Source organism: Sminthopsis crassicaudata, chromosome 2 (genome assembly GCF_048593235.1).
Source record: "Sminthopsis crassicaudata isolate SCR6 chromosome 2, ASM4859323v1, whole genome shotgun sequence".
Taxonomy (NCBI): Eukaryota; Metazoa; Chordata; class Mammalia; order Dasyuromorphia; family Dasyuridae; genus Sminthopsis; species Sminthopsis crassicaudata.
In genome coordinates this window covers 49536123-49550707 of record NC_133618.1, presented here as the reverse complement: position 1 = coordinate 49550707, position 14585 = coordinate 49536123, and the positions used below count along the sequence as shown (strand labels likewise).

General features: G+C 41.8%; 1 protein-coding gene across 12 annotated transcripts in view; it reads right to left on the bottom strand.

Annotated features, from left to right (window-relative positions):
• CBFA2T3 (CBFA2/RUNX1 partner transcriptional co-repressor 3) overlaps window positions 1–14585 on the bottom strand; it is a 192039-nt gene that overhangs the window by 82180 nt on the left and 95274 nt on the right. For 2 of the 12 annotated variants that reach the window (XM_074286188.1, XM_074286186.1), the window contains exon 2: window positions 6763–6846. The exons of 7 other annotated variants lie outside the window; for them this stretch is intronic. The gene's annotated coding sequence lies outside the window, so the exon portion shown is untranslated. 3 more of the 12 variants (XM_074286192.1, XM_074286196.1, XM_074286191.1) reach the window with 3 other exon arrangements.

Genomic DNA, 14585 nt, shown 5'->3' with positions numbered 1-14585 from the left:
CAATAAATCTTAGAGGATTTACTCAATGGTTCTTTTGATAGTTTTAACCTCTGTTTGCCTCAGTTTCCACAACTGTAAAATGAGAATAACAATACCCATCTCCTTTCTTCCCTCCTCTTTTTCTCTTCCCTCCCTCCCTATCTTCCCTCCTCTCTCTCTTTTCCCTCCTTCCCTTCCCTCCTCTTTCTCTCTTCCCTCCCTCCCTTTCTTTCCTTCTGTCTTTCTCTTTTTCATTTATTTTCCCCCTTCCCCTTTCTTCCTTTCATTCCTCCTCCTCAACCCTAAGGATTTTCTTATCTTCCTCCAACCCCAGCAAAATTCTTGTAACAAATATATATATGCAAAACAAATTCCCCTTTTGGCCTTGCTAGAAACACAGATCTTATTCTATTCCCTGAGTTCATTACTTCTCTGTCATAAGGCATGTAGCATGCTTTACCATTGGTCTCTGAATCAGGTTGGTCATTGCCTCTCTGAATGTTTCATGGATGTATACAGCATGGGTTGATCAACCATTAGCTCCCAAGCCATGAGTCCCACTGGCCCTCATAGTTTTTGCTCAGGCCCTTCCTTTACATCTACTGTACATTTCTCCACTGCCCTTGAATTACCTTACTTTTGGTTCCTTGGAAATGATGGAGTTGAATGTTTTATATAGTGTACTACAAGGACTCAATCTGGGTCAGAGGGATTTGTGGATAGATTTTGAGGGCTGTAATCTTGGATGGGGAAAAATTATTCTTTGACTAATCTTGGGTTCCTTTATAATATTATGCATATTGTATATTATATGTATGCACATGTATATTATTATACTATGCATATGTATTTTATGCATTTAACAACATTATTTTGAGAAGGGATTCAGAGGCTTCCCCAGATTGCTCAAAGCATTTATGATACAAAGAATTAAAAAATAAAAAACAAAATAAAACAAAACCAGACCTGAGGTAGAGGGAATAATACCAGATTCTAAGTTCAGAGACCTAGTTTCAGAACCAAATTGTAGCACTACTCGGATAATCCTGAATATACTATTTCACTCCCTGAGGCTCAGTTTCCTCATCTAAAAAATTGGGATAGTAAACCTTGTACTACCCATTTTGATGGGCTGTGAAACAAGTACTCCATAAACCTCTAGATATGATAGAAATAAGAACTATCATCTTATTATCAGTGGCCCTTTTTTTTGGTACCCATTGGCTCCTTCAAAACATCTCTCCAATGTCACACTATCCCCTTGTTACTTTGTGGCCTTTTAACTGCTTTTAGGGATTAAACTCATCTGTCACTGTAATTGCTGGAATAGCAACTAAATTATTAAGAGCAGGTGGCCCTGTACAGCTTGTTCTCAGTCTGCGATGGATTGCAGGGAAGAAATAGAGGTTCAGACAACTTTATCCCTCTTTCCCTCATCCTAGAATAAGCCTCTGGCATCTGTTTCTTCTGATGTCAGTGCTGACATTGCTCTTACTTGAATGAGGATACAGTAGATTGGAAAAATATTGTTACTCGTATGGGGAATATATGCATTTTCTTGGGTTGCTAGGATATAGAATAGAGGTTCTTAATCTTTTCTTGTGTCATGGATGGATCCCTTGGGCATTCTAGTGGATTCTGGTGAGACCTACAGACCCCTTATCACAATCATATTTTTAAATGTTTTCCAAAATTAAATACATGCATAAATGCATAAAAGGAAGCCAAAGCTTAGTGAAAAAAAGGCGGAATTTTTTCCCCATCCAAATTCATAGATTGTCTGAAATCTATACGTTATTGATTTATTAAGCATTTACTTTGTGCCAGGCCTTCTGATAAGAACTGGGGACATAAAGAAAAGCAAAAATATGAATTCTGCCCTCAAGAAGCTTATATCCTAATGGGGAAGAGGGGACAACATGCAGACAACTATGTATATACCAAACAGATGCAGGCCAAATTGCAGGTAATTTTTGCCCCATTTTGCAGATGAGAAAACTGAGGTTCAGAGAGGGGAAAATGATCCAGGAGTCTAGATTCTAGTAAGTATAGATTCTGAATCTGAACTTAGCTCTTTGGACTGAAGGTTAAAAATCCTCACTACAGATTTAGAAGGATTCAAACCCAAAGAATTTATTTCACAAATGGGAATACTAAAAGGGCACATGACTTACCCAAAGTCACAGAGATATGAAGAGTAGAGGCGGATTTTGAACCCAGGCCCACTTATAACAAATCCAGCAACTCTTTCACTATAGAACACTTTCTCTTACAGGATAATCTTCTGCTTTTGTGCTAGATCCCATTCCAATCCAAATCAGGTCAACTTAACTCCACAAGATCTCTCTCTGCCCTTCTCTCTTTTACCTGCTCAGGTGACATAGGTGGAGGAGTCCGCTCCTTCCAGGTGAGATCCACCCTGACTACCCTGGGGCCCTGAAGGCATCCGCCCGAGGTACCCCTCTGCTGAAACGTCAGAGCTTGGAGGGCACAGGCGGTGCTTTTGGCATGACCTGGTGGGGAGACGGCTTTATACTCTACCAGGTGAGTGGAATCATGTCCATAGAGTTTTCTGCCTGCAGAGGGAACTGCCTTCCAGCACCGATTCCAACCAGATGCGGGGGGTTCTCAATCACTTCACCACTCACTAGGCTTCCAACCAGAGAGTGAGCCAGCCTACTTGGAGTGGGGTCTAATGTAATAACAGTAATCTCACATTTCTATGCAAAGCCCTTCTCTCAAAAGCACCCTGGGAGAGAGACAGTATTATTATAACTTTATTATTATAACTGACATTTATATGCTATACTAAGATTCACAAAGCATTTGCAAACATTATCATGAGAGAATGTATAAGCCTCAAAGTAACTATGGGAGGAAGGTTCTGGGGGATATTATAATTCTCATTTTATAAGCAAGGAAACTGAATTTGAGAGAAGGGAAGTATAGTCACATAACTAGTGAGTATCTGGGAAGGTCTTTGTAACGTTCTGACTCTAGATCCAGCTCTCTATCTGCTATATCTGATGATGTCCACAAGTATTTCCTAAGTAGTTGCTATGTACCAAGCACTTTGCACTACAGATACAAAGGAAGGCAAAACTGTCGCTGCCCTTGAGGATCTTACACTCCAATGGCAGTAACAATACGTATACAACCATGGACATAAAAGATAGATAGACTGCAGGGAATTTTTGCCCAATTTTGCAGGAAAGGAAACTGAGGTTCGGGAGAGGGAGTGACCTACACTCCAGGGTGAGCCTGGAGTTCAGTAGATATGGAAGCTGGATTGGAACTCAGGCTTTTTGCTCTCAGATCCAGAGCTTTCACTTTACTGTAACCCACCATTTCGATCCTTAGGGATGCCAGTGGTGTTCTCAAATCAGCCACTCCTCCAGTGTAATTCATTCTCTTTCCTTTGCCTTTTGCTTCTCATCGTCTTTCTCCTCCCTAAGGATCACATTCTTGGGAAGCGGTCCAACAGAACAGATGGGACAAGGGAGAAAGTAGAACGGTGGCGGCCGGCAGTATTGGTGGGAGCAGCAGCTGCTGCAGGGAGAACTGCTCAAAGGCTGTGCTCAGCTGTTTCTAACTCTAGGTGCGACCCAAAACCTCCCCATGTTTTGACTCACTCTCCCAATGGGGACTTTGGAAGGTACCTGGGCTGTCCTGCTGAGCCAACACATCTCTGTGGGAATTTTCATCTAGAGGCTACCTGTTTTCCAGGGAGACTAAGATGAAAGGGATCTGTAAGTTGGACACCTTCAGAGCATGCTCAAAAGAAAAAAAAAGATTTCCTAAGGACCTACTGTGCTAAGCACGGAGGATACAAATAAAAGAACAAGATATTGTCTGGCTCTTTCAGGGCTGACATTCTAATGGGGGATGATCACAGGTCAAAGGGAGCTAGAAGTGGAAATATGTGCTGAAGCATGATCTAAAACAGATCAAGAAGTGACCTGGACGTTTGATTCAAGGCAAAATAATAAGGTGATTCAGAATTCCAGAGGCTGAACCCAAGGCTCCAAAGGGATTGGGATGGAAGTTTAGATCATAAATTTAAAGCAGGAAGAACTCTTAGAAGCCATCCAGTCCACCCCCATCCATTTTACAAATGAGAAAGCTGAGGAAGATAGGAAGATCGGGTCACAAACCAGTATTCAAGAGAAGATTTGAATTCAGATCTTATTGACTCCAAAAAAGGAGGATGGCCTGAATGTAGAAAGCATGACAGAAAAAATAGTGAAATGCACTCACTCCTTCAGATATAGTAATAAGGTTCCCAGTTCTATGTATTTATTTCATCTACCCACTTAGAATGCTTCCTTATAAAGGAGATGCTGATGGATACAGAGGAAAAGGAGGATCATTAGAAAGGGTCCCTAAAGGAATGGGGAGCACAAGGCCATCCTGGGCAATGCTGATGACAGAGCTGACTTACAGGAGCCCTCCACCCTAAGCATGTAAGTGGAGACGGCCACGGTCACGGTCAATGTGTTTACCTGGACATTCAGCACTCCCCAAACAGCTCAAAAGTTCTGTATTCTTAGATGATCCAAATGACAAATTCAGGCCTTGGGATCTCACAAACGGGACTTCCTCGGCCTAGTGGTCAGCAAGTGAGACCTCATTAACAGCAATGGAGACCAGTGTCTATGTCTGTCCTGGCCATGACCTCTATCAATCTCCCTCGCCAGCTCTTGGGCTCAGCTGGTTAAATATTCTTCTGATTTCTCTAATACCATCATCTTTGCAGTCCTTTCAAAAGTCCTTATTCATCTGCCAGGAATACTGCTGAAGGGATTCCAGGATCCCAGTTGGATATATCTTTCTGGAACCTCTCGGGCAAAATCCCAGATGTCAGAGTTGGACAAATTTCTAGGTCCCTTCTGACAACCCAATGCTGTAATCTGCACAAAGGGATGAACAGCCTTGTCTACAACCGCAAAAGAGGTACGAGTCTGACTCAAAATCCATGAACCTTGAATCTTGCTCAGAAGGGCATGACTTTCAATTCTATGGCATTTCTCCTACCCCAGGAGACCCTGCATGGTTCACTTTAAATGCCCTTCCTAGTAAGGAAGAATGGAGCTCATTGTGTGCTCTGATGGGCAGGACACTTGCAGGTGTACGGCTGATTGTATCACTGTGTATTTCTGGAAGAAAGAGTCCTGAGACCTTCTCTTTGCTGTTTCCTCTCCTCCTCCCCAAAGTCACTTGGCCAAGGAGACACTACTACTGACCACAATCATTTACACACATCGCCATCACAGTCAGTCACTAATAGGATTTCATCACCTTTAGAAATTGTTTAGGATTTAACTTCCATGTCTGAAATACACTTTCTTCTCATGTATAAGTCAAAACATTTCCTTTATGATGTCACTGGACCTTTTCGAGAAAGAAGGATGAAGAATAACATCAACATCCACTATTGGGGCAGCTAGGTGGGTCAGTAGGTAGAACATTCAGCCAGAAGTTAAAAAGAACTGAATTCAAATCCAACTTTAGATACTTCTTAGCCACGTGACTCTGAGTAAGTCGCTTAACCTTGTTTGCCTCAATTTCCTCATATGTAAAATGAACTGGGAGAAGGAAAAGACAAATCACTCCAGTATTTTTTGCTAAGAAAACCCCAAAATGGGGTCATGAAGAGTCAGGTGTGACTGAAATGACTAAAGCAAAACCAACACAGAATATAAACTCCTTGAGGGCAAGCACTCTGTTCGTGTTGGTTTTGTGCAAATACAAAATAATAAATACTTGCTGAATTGAACTGAGAGAGGGAGTGAGTAGCTGTCTTTTTAAGCAGGGTCAAGGATCCCCCGCTGGAAAGTCCTTTTGATGGCTATCAAGAGCTACTCCTTATGGAGGGACTGCCCTTCATCCCTTGACCCCATCAGGTGCTAGCAGCGTCTCACTGATGGTTACCTGGTAACAAACAGTACTGAGGATGAGGTCACTGTGGATGGGAACAGGTGTTCAGGCCTGTGTTAAATGATCCAACTTGTTGAGGTTTGCGCAGGCGCACCCCCACGCCTGTTCCTTTCCAGCTGTCTCCTATTTGCTGGGCTGAACACCAACCTTCCCTTCTTCCAACCACCTTCTTCTTACACTACAAATAAGCACAGGCCATCGGGCAGGGGATCAGGATGCCGAGGCTTCTGTACGTGTTTGGACTTGCCTGCTGTAGGGCTGGGCACTGCCAGGGTGTGCTGACCTCGCTGAGGCACAGGCAACACTCACTTGCTTCTCCACCGTGAGGGATCCCGCCATCTTTACTGTCTCTACCACACACTGGACGTTTCCAATGAACTCACTCATTGGTACTGTTCGTTATGTATGTGCTGTTTTCCCAACTACACTGGGAGCTGGGAAGAGAGATTGTCTTACTCATAAAACAGAATGTCAGAGTCCAAGGGGTTTACAGAATAGAATAATAGATCTTAGAACTCAGAATGTCCCAGCAAGACATTAGAATGTAGAATCACATACACATATATTTAAATGTTTAAAAGCACAGTGTTTAACACATAGTAGGTGCTTGTCATGTCCAACTCTTCCTCACCCCCTTCAAGTGATACTGGAGTGGTTTTCCATTTCCTTCTCCAGCTCATTTTGAAGCAAATGGGGTTAAGAGACTTGCCCACAGTCATACAACTATTAATTAACTGAGACTGGTTTTGAACTCAGGTAGTCTTGACTCCAGACCCCATGCTCCATTCCCTTCAACATTTAGCTGCCCCTGGTAGCTGCTTAATAAATGCTTATTTACTGACTTACTGATCCAGACACTTGGCGCGTAGGCGACATGCTCTGCGGACCCAAAGAGCTGTCCTTCTGGACTCAAAGTTACAGGTCTGAAGCCTTCAGATGAAAGAAAAGGATTTTGAAATCACCTTAATAATAGTATCACATATTGGTGTATTATCTTAAGCTTTGCAAGTACTTTCTTCATGATAATCCTTTTAAGTAGGGGGTATAATTGTTACTACATAAACACATACTACTATTAGAGAGGAAATGTGGTATAATAGTTATTGTTGTTTGCCCTTCATTCTCAAAGTGGACCATGACATCAGGGAAGTGATACCATGAAAGTGAATTGGCTTTAAGTTAGGGAGGGCTGTGCAAGGTCACCAGCCTCTCTTTCTCCTCCAGATCCATCTGGTCCAGTGGACAACTGGAGGTAGCCCTGGACGCAGTGGGAGATTCTGCTCTTTTTAAGCTTTGGTCTTTCCCAGGTCTCAGTTTGTCTGAGGCAATGCCTAATAAGTGATCAGGGATAGGTAAGCAATGAGACAAAGAATGGCCTCTTTTTACTTAATCAAAAGAAAATTAATTCGGGAAGAGAAGACACTGAGAGTTTCTGGCCAAAACAAAAAAAAAAAAAAAGATTGCTATTTATATTTATTCAGAGCCATCACTAGCCAAATGAAATTGGACTGGGACTTATTGTTGACCAATCAATGAGAAGCAGAATCATTTGGGTGTAGGAGACAGAAAAAAGAGAGACCTCAGACTGGGAGAGACCTGTATTCAAATCCCACTTCTGCCTTATGTTAGCCATGTAGTATAGGCAAGTTAATATTTTCTTTAGACTAGATATAAAGATGGTACCAATTTACACTGATAGAGGAGATCCTCAGTGTAAGCTCCTTATACTGATGAAATTGGTCAAGTTAGATTATATATACACTGTCATGATGTACACGTACATTATATATATATATATATATATATATATATATATATATATATATATATATATATAATATTATTATCCCCATTTCACAGATGAGGAAACTGAGTTTTAGTGGGGAGATATAATTTGTTTTAGGTTACACAGCTAATTTATGAGCCAGGATTCAAATTGTGATCTGACTTCAGCACGCCTTCTCCTATACTATGCTTTCCTTCTAACTTACTGTATTCCCTCACCACTTTTACAAACCAGCTCCCTCTTCTCAATTTTCCCATCTGTAGAATGGAGAGGGTTAGACTAGGACCTCTTCCTGTCTTAGATCATATGATAGCACTTATTGTACTTATTGTACCCCTTCTTTTGACAATTGCATTGCTATTTATTTCATGTGTGTTTGTATTGTTTCTTTTGCTAACTCATTAATTCCTGCCTTAGGTTTATTAAGAGCAATAGCTGGGAATTCTTTAACTTGGAATAAGGGGGACAATGGGACAGCCTGGCCCCCAACAGTTCAGTCTTTAATTCTAAAGGTTTGGGTTGATGTTAGGGAAAAAGGCAAGAAGGAGAGGAATATACCACGGTCATGGGACCCCAATAGTGTCTCAAGAGCCAGGGGAGGATCTTGAAGTAAGATGGAGAATCAATGGCCAGAGTTGCACTAGCTTCTGATATCAAACTGCGGCATTCTCGTGGCTTTTGGTTTTGCTTTGTTTAAAGTTTTTTATTTTCTCCCTGGGCTCCATATTAAGAAAAGACTGGACTTTTCCTGTGGATTTACCGTCTAATGTTCTGAACCTTAAGTTGATGCTTTTGTGAGGCTCCTTTCATGTGGTGCATTTGCCGCTGTTACTGATGGCTCTTGGTTTGGAGGTAGATAAATTAATGGCTAAGTGACTCACAGCCACATCTGCTGCTAGGTACTCCTAAGGTATAATTCTATCATTCTACAATGGCGGGATGCAGTCTCTGACTCAGTGTACTTTTAGGGCACAAAGTGGCTAACCAGAAGCGTCAGAACTTTGTCAGATAATCAAGGTTTTTCCATATAGAGCTTAGAACCCATGACCTAAAATTCATAGGGAATTAAGACAATTTTTCTTTTTTAAATTTATTTTTTTCAATGGACAAAAATCTATTTTCTTTCCCTCCTACCTCTTCCCTCGTTAAAAAAAAAAGAAAAAGAAAAACAGAACTCTTATAACAAATATCCATAATCAAACAAAACAAATTCTTGCATTGGCCAATATGGCAATATTTCAAAGGATGTGATTTCATCCATATGGCTACTCTTCTCATCCTTCTCCCCCAGTGATGCAGCTCATGAGTCACCCACCCATCCCGACTCATCTCAGGCAATCTTGCCCATGTCTTTCCACCCATCCATCCCCACTTAGAGTCTATCCAATATACGCTGGGCCTTCCTCTCAATTTCTTTATATTGTGTGATACCTTAAAGCAGATGGTGCTCTTCTATGGCCACATGGGACCTGCTCATTTTCTTTATTACTCTCACATATTACAATCACTTCTTTCCCCTGCCCTCCAAAACCAACAAACATCAAATGAAACGTGCACTGTTCTAATGTAGACTAAACACACTGACATTTGAGGGGAAATGGAGCCATAATATAAGTTAGGGTTCTAGTTTCTTGAGTGTTATTATTTACTCATTCATTGTTCATTCGACAAATGTACCAGGCACCTAGGGAGATGGTGCAGGAAGAGAACTGGATTGGGATCCAGAAGGCCCAAGTCAAAGTCTACTTTCACCATTTACATATTGTATGAATTTGAGGATATGATGTCACTCTCCTCTATGCCTTGGTTTCCTAGTCTTATACTGCCTATTTTACAGAATTGTTTTGAGAAAAGTGTTCTGGAAAGGGGGGGATAGAGAGAGAGGGGGGAAGAAGGAGAGGGAGAGGGAGAGAGGGAGGGGGAGGGGGAGGGGAGGGGGAGAGAGAGAGAGAGAGAGAGAGAGAGAGAGAGAGAGAGAGAGAGAGAGAGAGAGAGAGAGAGAGAGAGAAAGAGAGAGAGAGAGAGAGAGGGAGAGAGAGAAAAGTTATAGAAGACAGGATCTCAATTGCCTATTTCAGTAATATGAGTTAGTCCAAGCAATGTTAGCAGTGTGAATATCTTCCAACTCATTTTTAAAAGGAGAAAACTAAGGTCCAGAGGAAGGGACTTAACTAAAGTCACACAAATAGTCAGTGACAGAGCTGAGAGTCAGAGTCAGGTTTGGGTCATAACTAACCAGTACTTACAAACTGTCCTGAAATCTTTCCTGACTGGCCTATCTTCCTGGATTATTTCAAAGAAGCCGATGCTGACCAGGACCGAAAGGCCAGGAAGCCCATCTTGGGTTTCCAGCCTCCTTTCCTCATGCTTCTCCCACCCACCTATTCCAAATGAAATTGATCCAAGATGAGCCCTTTAGGACACATGGCCATAGGGCTGCCTATGATCAGCGCCTTCTGATCAGCAATCACAAACCCCCACTGCTGCAGGGCAAGCTCTGGGTTGTGATTGCCATGGTTTCTGTCTGTTTACAGCCACCCCCCTTACAACCAGAGGTCAAAAAAAACTAGAGGCTATTATGTTACTGGAGCATATGTTGAGAATTAACTGCAACATTATTTTCCGACTTAGGGGGGAAAAATCGAAAATAAATATATAAACCAAAGCCAGGATGCTGCTTCGGGCCTGTCTAACTCTCCCTGGGATCTAGGAGGAAATTGGAGACCTATTTGTTTAGCTTTAGCCCTGGGTCTTTAGGCCAGCTTAATGAAAGGCTGGCCTGGTGAGGAGGAAGGCAATTTGTAGATGCTAAGGCCTCTGCAGTTGGTTTCAGCTGGCACTGGGCAGCAATTTTTTTGAACTGTTTTCCCCTCTAACCAAATAATAATATTGGAAATGCTGACTTTCCACCCCCTCTTGCCTCCACCCCACATCATTATAAGCGTTGGAAGGGAAGACCCAGAGAGTTTCCCTGCTGTCGCTCCAGCTGCAAGGGAGCAAATAGGTCAGATCTTCCAGCTCACCCAACTCTGAGGCAAGCTGGGTGGGTCTGGCCTCCCAGCTGTGGCGGGACTCCTGGCTGGGAGAAGTGGAGGGCTGGACCGTTGGCCCAGGTCTCCGGCTTTGATGTGGTCAAGAGCAGGTCTTTCTTGGCTGAACAGAAAAAATGACTAATGTCTCTCAGCTGCCACTTGGGAATTGGGGTGGTGGGGGGATGGAGGGCTAGGGAGAAGAAGGGGGGGAGTCTTAGGCGCTGGTGAGGAATAGGCAATCCCAGCCAGATGTGATTTAAAGGAGCTCAGCTACCATTTGGTGAAAGATTGGAAGTATTCCCCAGCATCTGGCAAGAGGGAGAAGAGAGGCTGTTTAGTGACTCTGACCACAGTCCCATAAGGCAGCCTCAAAAATACTTGACTGATGTTTTTGTTTTAAATTGTAAGTTTTCATGTGGGGGTCCGGGTTACATTTGCACTGCCCCTACCTTCTTAAACATCGACACTCCTTTTCCCCTGTGCCTCCTTTCACTCCCTCAGTGCCCTCTTCACTAAGCAGCCAGGGAATGAAAGCCTGGATGTGCAGCAAATATACAGAACTACCAGACATGACTTCCTAAGCCAGTCCCACTGAGGGAGTAATGAGCAGATGGAGATGTCCACTGCCTGTGGGCAATTATTTATCTCCAAGTACCCATGCTATTCTTTGAGGTGACATTTATATAGCGCTTACTATGTTCCCAATGCTTAGTGCTTTATAACTATTATCTCATTTAATGCTGCTCACAAGAACCCTGGAAGGTGATTATCTATTTTACAGATAAGGAAACTGAGGCAGAGGTTAAGTGGCTTGCTCAGGATCACACAACAACTAAATGTCTGAGGCCACATTTGAATTCAGGGCTTTCTGATTTGAGATCTTTAAGGGATCTCAAAAGAGTAACTTATTTTAAAGATGAAGAAACAGGTCTAAAGTGGAAAAACACTTTCTTGCTCTTTACCCAAGCTGCTTGTGCACGCCTAGCCCCAATCTCAATTTCAGTCTACTAATAAAATATAATCAGGACATGAATCAGGACAAAAAAATTAGTCTACTATGTATACATATATTGTATTTAACTTATACTTTAACATATTTAACATGTATTGGTCAACCTGCTACCTAGGGGAGGGGTTGGGGGAAGGAGGGGAAAAATTGGAACAAAAGATTTGGCAATTGTCAGTGCTGTAAAATTACCCATGCATATATCTGGTAAATAAAAAAAAAACTATACTAAAAAATAGTCTTCTATCTATGCTGAATAAATATTGATTGAATAGATGGGTGGATGATAATACAGAAAGCCAACCTGCCACAGTGAATAAGGCTGATGGGCTTAGAGTTGGGACAATGTGAGTTCAAAGTCAACCTTAAGTGGCTGTGAGACCCCAGGCATGCCATTTAACATTTGTTTGCCTCAGTTTCCTCATCTGTAAAGTGGGGCTATTTTTTAGTACCTACCCTGTTGTGAGACTCAAATGTGATATTTGTAAGGTCCTTAGCACAGTGTCTGTGCCTTAAATGTTAACTGTTATTACATGACTTTAGATAGATGGCTAGATTAGACAGATAAATAGATGAGATAGATAAGCAAACATAAGATATTTTGGGAAGAGATTCTAAATCCTACATGACTTTGAACAAGTCACTTAAGCCTTTGTTAAAGGAAGCATCTGGTCTAGGTTGGGGGTTCTTGGCTTTTTTTGGTGTCCTGGACCTCTTGGCCATCTGGGGAAGGCTACAGCCTCCTTTACAGAGGACTCCACAGTACCTGCCCTCAGCTACTTAAATGGCTGTTGGATCAAACTGCTCCCATCGGCCCATGCCATTGGGGGAAATCTTTAACTCACTGATAAGCTTGAGGCCTGTCACTTACTCTCACCTTAGTTCAGCCCAACAGCCAAGAGGAGCTAAGATCAGGGGGTGATCTCTAGAGTGTGCTCCAGCTTCTTGGAGCCTATGTGAACCTGAGTGCCAGGTGGACACCAAATTACAGACAGGCAGCTCAGGAAAGAGCTCAACAATTCTCCCAACAGAATTGCCCATCTTCCTGAATATCCCAAACACCCCTGCTACAAAAATGAAAAAGGTAGACTAGGGCCTCTCTGGATGGATTGCCAACGCTTCCTCAGAATCATGTTTTTAGAGGCATAAAATACAAAGTGTTATAAAGGAAATCAATTATATTAAAATCAATTATCTCATTTTTTTTTAAAGCTCTTGGATCCTAGGTGAAACGCCCTGAATTAGATGATCTCCAAGTTATCTTCCAGTTTTAAAGTCTGGCCTCTGACACATATCAGTGTATGAATATGGGCAAATCATTTCTCCTCTCTCTGAGCCTTGGTCTTTCCATCTGAGAAATAGGAATAATCATACTTGTATGGTTTACTTTGCAGATTGATGCAAGGAAAATGCTTTTTGAATCTTGAAGTGCTACAGATTTGCTGATGTTATTGTTGATAATAAACTACCATCATCCTTCCACATGAGCCAAAGTCAAGAATTCTTGTATTTTTCTCCTGTGAATCTGGGATCATGGCACTCAATTTCTCTCTCCCAACCAATTAGGCCTTGAGCCCAAATCAATCCTTTATAATGGGTTTTCAATTTTTTTTTATGAGCAGATACCCAGGAGATTTTTTAAAACCCACAAACACTAACACTTGTATATACTGTAGATGTTTATTATTTTTTAGTCCCCAGTCTTGCTCAAAAACATCTCTGTGAAAAACCAAATGAGTTCTGTCCATGTATCATTCTACAAGCCTATTCACAGCATTTTCCATTGATGAATACAGACTCATTTGGGGCATGATTGAACACACATTTTATTTGGAACAATGTCTAACCTAACTAGGCCGTAGCTTGAGGATGCAGTAGATAGAATATGGGGCCTCGAGTCAGCAAGATCTGAGTTCAGATCTGGCCCCAGATGCTTACTAGCTGTATGATCCTGGGCAAATCCCTTAAATTATATTTGCCTCAGTTCCCTCATTTGTAAAATGAATTAAGGAAAAAGGCAATCATTCCAATATATTTTTGTCAAGAAATCTCATATTAGTCAGAAGAGTCAGACACAATGAAACAAATAAACAACAAAATATTAAATCTTCAGATGGAAAGGTCTTATTGATGAGAAAACACTTAGGGTCCTGCGTCATTATTATGACAAAGAAGATCACAGGATTCAGAATTGGAATGAAATTCATCCAGCCCAACCTCTTCATTTTACAGATGGGAAACTGAGGTCTCTACAGGAAGGGACTTGTCAAAGGGAACTTGGGTAATAGATGTCAGGGCTGTAAATCCAGTTCTTCTAATCTCAACCCAGCGTTCTTTCCACTGTAAGATTAGATTAAAAATTATCTGAGGTCAGAGACTGTAATTTCTCTTTTTAACTTCATTATCAAACAGAGACCTTCTATATAGTAGGTACTTCATAGAAACAGCATTGTAGTCATCAGACATATCGTTCTAGTTGTAGTAGTTGTAGCCTAATCCTGTCATTTCATGGCCTCATTTGGGGTTTTCCTGGTAAAGACATTGGAGTGCTCTGCCATTTCTTCTCCAGCTCACTTTACAGATGGGGAAACTGAGGTAAACAGGATTAAGTGACTTGTCCAGGGTCACACAGTTAGTGTCTGAGACAGATTTGAACTCAGATACTTTCTGACTCCAAGCCTAGCATTCTACCCATTGTACTACCTACCTGCCCATCAGACATTAGAAAAATGCTCTAAGGCGAATCATTTTTCCAATCATTGCCTCATTTTCCTCATCTGTAAAATGGGGATAATAATACTTCTACTGCCTACTTCACTGGCTTGTTGTGGGGGCAGGTCCTACC